This window comes from Solanum verrucosum, unplaced genomic scaffold (genome assembly GCF_900185275.1).
Source record: "Solanum verrucosum unplaced genomic scaffold, falcon-dt-bn FXZP01000257.1, whole genome shotgun sequence".
In the NCBI taxonomy this organism is placed as follows: Eukaryota; Viridiplantae; Streptophyta; class Magnoliopsida; order Solanales; family Solanaceae; genus Solanum; species Solanum verrucosum.
In genome coordinates this window covers 1,424,049-1,432,054 of record NW_026020539.1, presented here as the reverse complement: position 1 = coordinate 1,432,054, position 8,006 = coordinate 1,424,049, and positions in this window count along the sequence as shown.

The window sequence follows — 8,006 nt, the reverse complement described above, 5'->3', positions numbered from 1 at the left end:
GAAGTTCTGCGAATTCTGGCTGTTGTACTCACATTTGTTTCTGGGTGCAGGTACACTAACTGATGATGGAGCAGGTCCCTTTTGCTTTTGATGAAACGAAGAACGGTTAACATTACTTCTTTGCTGCCCAGACTCAATCCCTGTCTTAACCTTCTTTTTCTTAAACTCCTCCCTATCCCTTAGCTTCTCTTTCTCAACCTGCTGCACATAAAACATCAATCTTGATATATCCATGACACTTGGTGAATCATGTTTAAGGGTAAGGAACTCTCGTACCTTAGCCTCTCTCAATTCTCGGGGAAAGAAATGCCCCAAGAAAGCCTTCTCAAATATCGCCCAGGTTAAAATTGGTGCACCCTCAGCTCTACCCTTCTTCCACTGGTCAAACCAAGTCCAAGCAACAATCCCCAGTTGATATGCAGCTAGTTCCAATCGCTCAGCATAGGCAACGTGCATAACTTCAAATACCTTTTCCAGTTCCTCAATAAAATTCTCCGAATCCTCATTAATGCTCGAACCAGTGAAACTTGGAGGATTCATCCTCAAGAACTCTCGAATCCTCGAAGTATCAGCTTCTTCCTGTCTAACCCCTCTTTGTTACCCAGCTTGGTTGGTCACAACTTAGTTTAGCATTCGGATTGCTTCCCAAAATTCAGCATTAGTGACCTCTCTTTGGGGTTGCACTTCCAATGCATTAGGTACCCCTTGTCCCTCAACGTTCCTCCTAGTAGGACGACCTCGAACAACTCTTCGTAGAGGCATGATCAACTGAAAGACACACACAAGCACGAGTTAGAAGAAAATTTTTAGAGATCAAACTCTAATGCACAAAATAAGTGGGAAAGAAGTGAGGAAATTAGTGTTGCAGCCTCCTAATTATAGATGTGGCGCACTTCACACCGATAACTAGGACTCTACAAAAATGGCTTCATAGACTCCCTAGAACTCTTGAACTCTATGCTCTGATACCAAGTTTGTCACACCCCGAGCCTACACCCTGGGCAGGACTATCACTCGAGAACCATTGTTGGTCCCAAGCAAACCCTTGGCCTGACTTACTTACTCAGCTGAAGACTTAAACAAAGAAACAATCTCAAATAAGGAACTTATGAATTAAACTTAGAATGTCTTTAAGGAAACATTCAAACTAGCCAAAATGCCTACTAAAGTCTCATAGCAAAACATCTTAAATACAAGACTAAAGAATTATAACTACTCTTCTATGAAGCCTCTTCAACAAAAAGGGATATCAGGAAAAGACCCCTGATCATCCTAACAACTAAAGTACTAAATCAAATGATAAAAGGGTCCTCCGAAAAGCAAGGAGGCTCACCAACTAACTCTAAGTTCACAATTGGATCAAAGAGGCGCTGGATGTTGATTCTGGTTACCTGTGTCTGCATCATAAAATGATGTAGGCCAAATGGCATCAGTACATTGAATGTACAAGTATGTGAGGGAAAAAAAAATGACATAAGCTTGAAAAGAATCTGAAAGTAACGCTTACCTTGGCTTTACTCAACTCATGAATAAGTCAACTCAAATGCAAAGTAAAAACAACAATAAGGGTGCAGTTTATACAAATCATTTAAAACAATAGGTAGCAACTTAATTTGTGAAAGAAATGCAATAACAACTCAGTTTACATATAAAGAAATATAATAGTATGGGAGTTTCTCTAACCGACAACCATCACTATGAGTCTAAGTGATTATACATTATCTCGTCCACGCTTCCAGAACTGCCTATACTTTTCCATCATATAGGGCGCCTCAACTAAGTAGATCCACTAGTCTATGCTAAAAAGAACTACAAAATCATCTAAAAAGTATGATCCTTTCTACTCATGATGGCTACATGGTTTATGGAGACTTGAGATATTATGAACTCGCATCCCCATATCGCTGCTCAATACAACTCCCAAAATATACTCAGTTCATATGTTTTAAAAACAAAATTCTTTCTGTGATTTGAGATAATTACTCAAAAACTAACTCAAAGGCTCTCTTGGAAATCGGTGTTTCCTTTCTTGCTCAAATGTGAAAACATATTTAACTCTTGGGAATGCTTAGTTCCCGTATGATCTTTGAAGAAATGAACTTTACTTTTAATCTTTACTCTACTCAAAACTTAAATCTTAAAACAAAGTTAAAACATTTGTTAAAGACTTTTGGAATTCTCTAAGAACTTCTCTTGACTTAACTCTTAACTTCTTGACTTGACTCTTAACATTCCTTGAATTGAATTATGGATTCAAGGTTCATGATCTCATAATTAGATTAGACACTCACCATATCCAATTCTAACTTTCTTTGTCTCAGTGTTCCACAATTCTTTGAACAATATCTTATCAGATGTCATGTGGTTAGAGCAACCACTATCAATTAACCAACTTTCACTTGAATCTAGGCTTGTGAAACAAGTTGCAACAAAAAGGTGATCTTCTTCTCGATCAACAACTTGAGCTTCAACTTCAGGCTGCTAAATTTTGGCTTTACAAATTACAGCTTCATGACCCTATTGATTGCACTTGCTGCAGTTTGCATCAGGTCTCCTCTAACATTTGAAAGGAGGGTGACCTTTTTTTTTACAATGCCAACAAGGAGGATAGCTAGCCTTCTTACTTTTAGCAAAATTCTCAATATTTTGTCCTTGTATCTTCTTGTTCTGCTTCTTCTTGTTTCTTCCATCATCTTAATGTTTAACTAATAGGGCTCCTTCAACAACTCCTTCATGTCTCATTACACGTTGTTGCTCTTGTGCTTGAAAAGCACTTAAGATCTCCACTAATGTAGTTTTGGACAAGTCCTTAGTTTTTTCTAAGGTTGTAACAATAGCCTCAAATCTTTCAGGTACTGTTACAAGGATTTTCTCAACAATCCTTGAATCGTTAAAAGTGGAACCCAACAATCTGACTCGATTTGCTATATTAAGAAGTCGGTCAAAATACTCCTTTATGGTTTCACTTTCCTTCATCCTTTGCAGCTCAAACTCACATACTAAATTTAGCAGTTGCATCCCTCGAATTCTTTTTTCTCCTTCATACTCAGTCTTGAGATAATCCCATACCTCTTTTGCTGACTTCAGGGACATAATACGAGTAAACATGGTGGATGAAACTGTTGTATATAAGCATGCCTTTGCCTTTGATTTCATGATTTCCTTTCCTTGTGATTTTTAATCTACGCGATTGTGGGATTGTTTGGTAATGGACCAATCTCGTAATCATCTTCTACAGCTTCCCAGATATCCAAAGCTTCTAGATATGTCTGCATTCTGACTGCCCATATCAGATAACTTTCTCCATTAAAAGCTGGTGGTGCCATTGAAGAAAGACTTGCTTCTTCAATTAACTAAAATAGATTAATGAACACACACAAGTCCCTCAAAAATAAAAAGTTCTGATACCAATTGTATTTAATTAAGGTGGAAACTCATAAAAAGAATAAAGGAGAACTTAAGAATAATGAAAGATTAGAACTATAAATAAATGAAGAATAAGAAAGAAGAGATAACTTTATTTGATAATGCAGTCTTTTCTCACTGCCTAAGACTTACACTTATAATAAAGAACTAACTTCATGGTCCTAAAACATAGCAACTAACAAATCTTAATGCGTCTTTAATCAAACCATACCTTTGGCTAAATTGTTTTGGAAGTTGAAGCAAATGGATAGAAAAAAGAGTGTTCTTGTAGTAGTTGCAGTAGTATATCTCTATGTAGTGTATTATCATAAGTTGAGCAGAGTATTTAGGATTGATGTTTTGACTATTTTGTTACATTTCTTGATGGTTTGGCAACTCTGTCAAACATAGAGATTTTGATGATAGACAACATGAACCAAGTTCATATAATTGAGCTCAGAATTCAAAAGAAGTAGACAGGAAAAAGACCTCAGACAGAAATAAAAAAAGGAAGAGTTCGTGTTAAGAAGTAATTCGAGTTAAAAGAGGAAAACATTAAAAGGTAAAGAGTCTAGTGCAAATAAGGAAAAAGTGCCATACGAGTTCTAAAAGGAAAAGGAAAAAAACTAATTTCCTTCCTTATACAAATCGGGCATGCAAAAATAAACATCTATATAAGGACAAGGTGGAAGCATGAATACTGTGGTTTTTTGCTTGTTCATAAATAGAGTGGTTTATTCTAAGCAAGAGCAAAAGTAATTCAAGGAGACATACAATGAAAAAGAAAGAAGATCTAGGGTTAGAATTCTTTCAAGAGATTAGAAAGAGAGTTAGTGAGAGGTTTGTAACAAGAAGCGAGTTTGGCTTCTTGGAGAGTTAGGGAGAGGTTTGTAACAAGAAGTGAGTTTGACTTCTTGGAGAGATAAAGATAGATTCGTTACAAGAAGCGAGTTTGACTTCTTAGAGAAATAAGAGTTAGTTCTAGGTTGATAAGTTGTAATTGTGATTTGAGTTTGAAGAATAAAACTGGGCTTTTCCCTTGCTTGAGTAAGGAAGGTTTTACGAAAACATATATGTTTTATTGTGGTAAGTTCTTTCATACGCAAACATACAAGAACCTAGTTATTGCATTAGGGGTAAGGTTTCTTCAATTGGTATTAGAGCAGGTTTTTTCATCAAAAGATTTAAATCTTGAAAAGGACCAATGGATGCACCACCAACCCCACAGGAAGGAGCTTCGCAAATACGAGCACCACTGTTCAATGGAAAGTATTATGAATGGTGGAAAAATTGCATGATGGACCATCTTATAGGAGAAAACCCAGATCTCTGGGGAGTTGTACTGGATGGACCAACAATACCCATGAAGACCGAAGTTGACAGAGTTACCAAGGTACCAAAAGAAAGGAAGGAATGAGACGTAGCAGACAAGCTAGCAATACAAAACAATGCAAAGGCAAAGAAGATCTTGATATGCGGTATAGGTCCAGATGAGTACAATCAAATCTCATCATGTCAAGATGCCAAAGCAATATGGAAAAATGTTGCATACCGCTCATAAAGGAACTACTCACGTAAAACAATCCAAAATTGATAATCTAAATAGGCAATATGAGATGTTTAGAATGACAGAAGCTGAAACAATACAAGAAATGCATATCAAATTCACTGCCATTATCAATGAATTCTACTCTTTGGGAGAAATAATTCCAAATGGAAAGGCAGTCAGAAAACTCCTAAGTATTCTTCCAGAATCATGGGAAAGTAAGTTTGAAGCTATCACTAAAGCAATTGATCTGGATAAGCTAGCTATGGAAGAACTTATTGGAAATATTATGACTTATGAACTTAATAAGGATAAAGAAAAGGAAATTGGAGGAAAGAGAAAGGAGAAAAACCTGGTTTTGAAGGCTACAAAACGAGAAGATTTTGAGGACGATGTTGCACTTTCTCTAGATGAGAAATAGTTTCATCATCGTTCATCGAGGTGATGTCTACTTTATTAGGATTCTTCTCGGTTAACACATAAGAAATATTGAGAAGACTTAAGTAGAAAAGTATTTTACCCTTCCATCTCTTGAAATGGTTACCATTGAACTGAATTGGCTTGTTAATGTCTCCCATCTTGACATCCGCGGTCTTTTCAACCGTAGCCATTTTTAATCTCCTTAAAATTGTTAGTGAAAAATTCTAAAATAACAGAATTACAAGATTACAATTGAAAATAAAATGAAGAAATAAAATCTCTTCAGACTGAGGCGCGGATATCTCGCTCTCTTTAAGGAGATTCAAGTCAACTGTAGCAAATGTTTTTCACCGGTCCAGCAATAGTCCTCTTAACTTGTCCCCTCCATGATACAACATCCTAATCACAAAGTATAACTCAACAAACTCTGGACAAGAGTTGAGTCCGAAGCTCCATGAAAAGAACACATCCCTTCAACTAATAAGAACTATCTCTTTTGACAAACTTTATGCACTCTATATTTTTCTTGTGTCTCTATACCAAATGAAGACCACCACTATTTATAGTTGAGGAAACCTTCCTAGCAACAAATAGGAAGATAATGGGGTAGTAAATAGTGAAGATAAATGACCTAGAGGTTACATGGGTTACAAGGTATAACGGAGGAGTAAAAGAATGAAATAAAGGTGAGGGTAACAAATGCACCAACGTGGAAATGTTACACTTTGACCATTTGCCAACGTTCACTGGAACGTTTATACCAAATGTTTAATTGCAATAAATCCTAACTAAACCTCTGACACCAATGACCAAGGCAGCACGAAGGAGGAGAAAATAAACAGCCTTTTGAGATAAAATATGATGAGCTATTATAATATAATAATAATATTATAATGCTCTAAAGACCAACAGTTCTCCATAAGACAAATGGTCACAGTAATTATATGAAAGCACCAAAACATCATATTCACAACAGCTAATCCTCAACCACTGCATAATTGTAAAAATCCTCTAGGGGGGAAAATAAGAAGAAAAGAGTGAAAAAAAGATTTGCTTGCCAGCCCCCACTAGAAGCGAGAAGAAGAAGAAAATTGTCAGCCCCCTATAGCAGTGAGAAGAAAATGAAGAAGAAAGGAGTGGAAATTATGTGAAATTACCTATTGCGTCTACCGTCCAATCCCGCATAGACTCACGTCCACTAGGATTTTTGGATGGTTTCTGTTGTGTCGACATGGCCTGAACTGATGGAATCAGCTGTATTGTGGTTTGAATCGATGGAGTTGGATGTGGTGCAACCTGAATTGAAGGTGTCGATTGAAGAAATGACGTTAACTGTTGTTGACAAAGATTTTGGTTCGGCTGTTGATGAATAAATAATGTATCATTAAGATGCGGAGGTTGTGATTCAGTTGTTGATGAAGAAACTATTGCACCTTGTAAAGTAGATGCTGAGTAAAATGAGTTCCATAAGTTCTCATAATGCTTAGGTTTCGACATATCTGAAGGCAATAAATGTAGATGAAACACACACAATAACAAATTAATAATTAGGTTGAGTATCTAAAGATAATCTTCATTGGATAAGTTGATTTACACTGAACAATTTCTCATGTAAGGGAAAATTGTTTTCTTAAATTACTGATTACCATAGTTGGCGTGTTCCATTAGTGATCAGCAGATTCAACATCACTCATTGTAGCCTTATAATCTATAATGATGAAACCAATGCAAACAATGTTGTGATCAGAATTGTAGTATGCATTAGTTAATGAACATTGATTCTGCTTATTAAGTTTCTAGTAGTTTTGTTCAAGGCCATATTGAAACTTATTGCTACTGACTGTTAATTTTATTTGAGGGGCAGGACGATGGCACCGATGAAGCTAAATTACTGGTTATTGTGATTTAGAGTTTAGAAATTTTTTGTGTTCCTATCTGAGGATTTAGCCTTGAAGCTATTGTCCATGTGTTACTTTCAACAGTTTGAAGTTAACAGTTGCTTTACCAAGTGTGTCTTTTAGCTTTTGCTTGACTTGTGATTTCTACCTGCATTGTCAACATGCTTTGAACTGATTCTATACGCGACTAAAATTACTATCTTAATACATCAAAAGTTATATAACTAATTTTGGTTTGTTTATGTTTTCACTTTTCTCCAGTTAGATTATGCTTTAACCTTTTTAGGATATCCATTATTGTTAAGAATTGAATTTATTCATCAATTTGAAATTCCAAAAAAGGCATAAACTAAACTAGAATCAAGCGATCAAGCATAACTCGAAATACATGATATCACATTGCTACTAGAGTGAAATTAGGGCAACTCACTTTATGACAAAAAATTCATGAATTCTAAACATAGAGCACCAAAATTTGGCTCCACAAATTCATTGGAATGAAGTTGACTTATATGACTAACTTTAAATTTCTGGACTCACCAATCAGTTAATCTAGAATAAGATATGGCTAAAGTACGTCATGTTTCTCCCTTTTATATCACGATTCAATTTCTCAAGTCATGATAGCACCTACAACATCTCACCGGTAGGTAATCCTAGCCCTTAGCCCAGAGCCATAAGCAATGAGCTACCAAGCAGAAACCAATAATAAAAAGCAAAAGCTTATATCAAGCAAA